The sequence below is a fragment of the Otolemur garnettii genome, unplaced genomic scaffold (assembly GCF_000181295.1).
Source record: "Otolemur garnettii isolate 467f Iridium unplaced genomic scaffold, OtoGar3 scaffold00020, whole genome shotgun sequence".
NCBI classification, from domain to species: domain Eukaryota; kingdom Metazoa; phylum Chordata; class Mammalia; order Primates; family Galagidae; genus Otolemur; species Otolemur garnettii.
Genome location: NW_003852415.1, coordinates 3754141 through 3758783, shown reverse-complemented (window position 1 = coordinate 3758783; position 4643 = coordinate 3754141). Strand labels below are relative to the sequence as shown.

General features: G+C 48.8%; 1 protein-coding gene across 5 annotated transcripts in view; it reads right to left on the bottom strand.

Moving 5' to 3' along the window:
* The window catches only part of TMEM63C (transmembrane protein 63C), a 51121-nt gene extending 48581 nt beyond the window's left edge, over positions 1 to 2540 (bottom strand). For all 5 annotated transcript variants that reach the window (XR_002772519.1, XR_002772520.1, XM_012803515.2 and 2 more), the window contains exon 1: positions 2308 to 2540. The gene's annotated coding sequence lies outside the window, so the exon portion shown is untranslated. The remainder of the gene's footprint in view (positions 1 to 2307) is intronic.
* Between the last annotated feature and the right edge of the window lie 2103 nt (positions 2541 to 4643).

The window sequence follows — 4643 nt, the reverse complement described above, 5'->3', positions numbered from 1 at the left end:
TTTTAGAGGGGTTGCTATGATCATTGTAAGAAGACTAGATGGGGTGCAGAGAATAGAAAAAAAACAGAAGGTTGGATGCAGGCACAAGACAACGGTAGCCCAACTGTGGTGGGAGCTGTGGGGATGGGGACACTAGGCAGAGTTGGGAAATATTTTGAACATGAAGCCAACAAGATTTCCCACCAGATTAGATGCAGACTGTAGAAGAATGGGAGGAGCCAAGGGTGACCTCAGGTCTTTGGCCTGAGCCACTGGAAAAGGAGAGTTTGGTCAGGTATAGGCTTTCAGCTCAGCCTGGCTGCCCAGCCCACAGGGCAGGTAAGGGAGGAAAAGAGAGAAGAGACCCTCACCCTCTCCCGCCTCGCCACCCTCCCCAGCTTTCTCGGGCAACAAGCATAGGTAGTAAGGAGGGAGGCTGTTGCTTGGATACCTAGGGCAGCACAAGCCTTTCCCCCAGACTTCCCTTCTTTCAGGAGGTGGAGCTGGCTCTTGAAGTGATGAAGAGGCAGAAAGCCCAGATTCTGGCTTTTTGGAGACCAGAGCATGAGCGCTGAAAGAGATGAAGCTTGAAATCTGAGGGAGCTAAAGGAACACACAGCAGGGGCATCAGCCTGGCCTGGTTGATCCACAGGGGGATAGGGGGAACTCATTTTTTTGGACATCAATTTTACAGCAGAGGACAAGGAAAATATTTGGGTATAAGAGGGAGAATGGGGCTCTCTGAAGCCACTGTCTGAACTTAAATCCCAGATCCACCTTTGTCACGAGGGACTGTGCCATCACCTTTCTGAACCTCAGTTCCCATATCTGGAAAATAGGTGTAAAAAACAGTATTGCCTTGCAGGGTTTTTGCAAAGGTAAAGTGAGAGAATTCACATAAAGCCCTTCACAGTGTCTGAGAAACACGAGTGTTCAGTGTTAACCAGTCCCATCATCCTTATCACCATCAGCTGACTTGTGAGATGGTGGTGAGAGGCCTGGCTTTGAAATCCCTAGGCTCCTCCCTTCTACCTTCTCTGTTCTGGCACAAGCAAAAGGAGAGATGTGAGGATGGGAAGGACTGTCCACTATCCCTCAAACTGCAGCCAGTAGATGGCAGTTACCTCTGTCCTTCCTGTGCGTGAAAAGCAAACGTTAGCCTTGCTTTGGGGCCAACGAGGTGCAGTGGGAGATGATGTGAATGCTGGTTGGTTCAGGGTTCTCAGATCTCCACCCATCTGCACGTCTTACCTGTTGGGAGAGTGTGTGGCCTTCCTGCCCTATTTCTCCCCTATCTTGGCTTCCCATGCAAGATACTGGAGGCTTAGCAGTTCTAGGCACAGGAAAAGGTTTTCTTGGCAACTGGGCAAAAGCTTCAAAATGAACTAGCTTTGTCTTTCAGACTCTCCCATCCCACTGGCCTCCAGATCTAGTCTGGTTTCATCTACCGCTGCCCTAACTAGTCAGGCTGGCACTTTGCTCCCCATCTCCTTCCAGATGAGCTAGTTATCTCAAGGCCAAGTCTTCTGTATAGGGAGCCCAAATGTCAGGATGATGCCAGAGTTAGGATGATCCAGGAGACCCTATAGCAAGGGGCCAGTTTTATTAATAGCTGACATTTACTGAATATTTAATATGGGCTAATTAATTCTTTTTTTATTAAGTCAAATACACACAGATCATGAATACATTCATGCATATGTAGGGTACAATGTGCTGATTTTGATTTTTTTAAAATTACTTTTTACTTAAGTATGTAGTACTAGCTCATTTAATACTCACTAGTACTCTGGGTTTCTAGAATCATCCCTAGATGACAGAGAAAATTAAGGCACAACTTGCCCCACATCACAGGGCTAGTAAGTGGGAGAGTTGGCTCTCAGACCCAGGCAGCTTGTAACCTTTTGCTTTGCTGCCTCTTGGGCCCGCTGAGTCTCTGCTGGGCTGGCTGTGCTAGACAAGGAGGCAGAGGAAGGGATGACCTTGCTCAAGCCCTCATCCAGGGGCAGATGCTTTCCTGACCTTTTAGAGCAATGCCGTGCGGAGCTCAGGGGCTGAGCTGGGAATCCAGGTTGGCTCTGGCAGTCCCCTAGGCTACATTTCCCTTGTCTACTCCACCACCCCCATGAGTTCTCAGGAATGGTCTATGGGGGCTGAATTTTGGTTTGGATGAGATAATCACTGTAGCCATCAGCCATGTCCTAGGATGGGGTACCACTCTTCACTCCCCCCCCCACACCAGAGACCACAAAGACACTGCCTGGCTCCCCTTGCCTTTTTAGTCTATTCAATAATCCATCACCTTTTTGTTAACGATATGTAGATTACCTCCACAAACCGGAGCTCCTGGCCAGGGGCGCTCTCTCCCACCTCCCCTTCTTCTCTAGGACTTCTCACAGCTAGCGAGCTGGGCACTCTTGGGAAAAGAGGAGGTGAGGAGGAGGGTGTCAGTAGAATGAAGAGTTCTGGCTCATGTCCTTCTCACCTGCCATGTTAGCTGGCCGTGAATCTTCCTGGAAGTATCAGTAAGCCCTTCCTTGCTCTAAACCAGTGGTTCTCAACCTTCCTAATGCTGTGACCCTTTAATACAGTTCCTTGTGTTGTGGTGACCCCTAATCACAAAATTACTTTTGTTGCTACTTCATAACTGTAATTTTGCTGTTATGAATCATAATGTAAATATCTGATATTCAGGAGACCCCCAAAGGGTTTGCAACCCATAGGTTGAGAATTGCTGCTCTAAACTGTCCTCACTCTCCTGAGATCCTCACAACAAAGAACGGCTTGTTCAATTTTATCTATGAATAAACTAAATCTCCAGCAGACAGAGATCTGCCTATGGCTGGGGAAAGTCATAGATTTGAGATGACAACTAGAGTTTTTGGCTCCCCATTCAGTGCTCTTAGTGACTCCTCAGCCTGGGAGGGGGGTGCTGGAATCACCTGGAAGGAGTTTAGTAGGTCCAGATACTCTTGCCCCACACGTTAAGAATGAACATCTCCAGTTCATTCTTGGATGCAGCCAAGATGGAAAACCACTCTGAAGATTTGCAGGTTATTTGCATCTATATAAGGAGTTCTTGAAGACCCAAAAAGTTTTGTGGCTCTCAGGGAGGTCTGGGGGATTCAGGATGGTAGCTCAGTGCCTACTAAATCATGTCACAATGGGGCAGCTCTTGGTACTGTCCTTATATCCTCCTCCCAGGTGACCTCTGACCCCTCCTGTCTGTGCAGAGTTGGCTGAAGATCCCCAGGGGCCTACACTACCTAGTCACTGGGATCTCCAGGCTCTGGCATTTCTCCCATTATCCTAGAAGCCTCTGTTCCATCTGCCTACTTTGTCTCAGAGCTGCTTGTCCCACCCCTACAGAGCTTGGGACACTTCCCCGGGCACTCAGCTAGAGACCTAGCCTCAGCTCATATCCTAGCCACTTGAGTCTCAGATGATCAGCCCTGTCTATACCTGTTCTTCCCCTCTTTATACAGGTGGTCTTGCAGCCACTGCCTGGGAGTAGCCTCTCATTTTCCCATCCACATAAGCAGCCAGTTACCCCCCAAATCTGTGGGCTTTTTGATGGCAGAATACCTGTCTTTTTCAAATATAAAACATTCCATGGTTCCCCCACATAGACCATCATGTAGTAGGCCTTGATGAAAAATAGATGGTCCTTTACCCAGAGCCACATTCAGCGGTAGGAAAAAATAAAATGTAGGTGATTTGTACATATTTTCATAGTGTGCAGAGAGTACCCGAGTCCTGAATTTTTGCTTCCACATAGCACATCACTGGCTACCAAGTCTCCCTCCCAAGTGCCAGCATGAAGTGAAGGGAACACACCATTGTGGGTCCCGAGACTGGGTGTGAATCTGGCTCTATCATTTACTTGCTGCTATTTAACCTCTTGCTGTTCAACCTTCTCTCCTACAAAATGAATATCATCATGTCTGTCCTGCCCGCACCGGGGTGGCTGCGAGGGTTAGTTAAAGGAGGTAGTGCATGAAGATATTTTTTATAAAGGTGAGTGCCACACATGGTAGCTGTTGTCTCTGCTATCCTTGTCCTGTGTTGAAGTCAGCCTTCCCTCAGAAGCTCCTCCACCCCTGAAGTCACCCCTGAAGCCTCAGCATGTGGCGAGTGGACTGGAGTTTCACCTTGCCATCGAGCCCATTCTGCAAGTGGGGGTAGCAAGCAGTAAGGCAGCCCCAGCGGGCCTGGCAGGACGCTCAGCACCAAGGACAGCGCCCCATTTCAACTTCTGCTTTTCTGTCTGTCCGGGTGGTGGGCAGGGCCAGGCAGCACTCACTGGTGTCCAGGCTCCACAGCAAGATTAAGAACAACAGCTGACGCTGGTGCCGTGGCTCACACCTGTAATCCTAGCACTCTGGGAGGCCCATGCTTGAGCTCATGGGTTCGAGACCAGCCTGAGCCAGAGCGAGACCCTATCTTTACTAGAAATACAAAAAACTGAGTCCAAGAGTTGGAGGTTGCTGTGAGCTATGATGTCGCCATGCTGCTCCACCCAGGGCAACAGCTTGAGACTCTGTCTCAAAAAAAAAAAAGAAGAAGAAGAAGAAGAACAGCTGACACTTATGAGTGAGTGCCGAGCCTCTCTACGTTTCATGCAGATGAACAAACCTATCAGGTTGCATGGGGGATAGACTGAC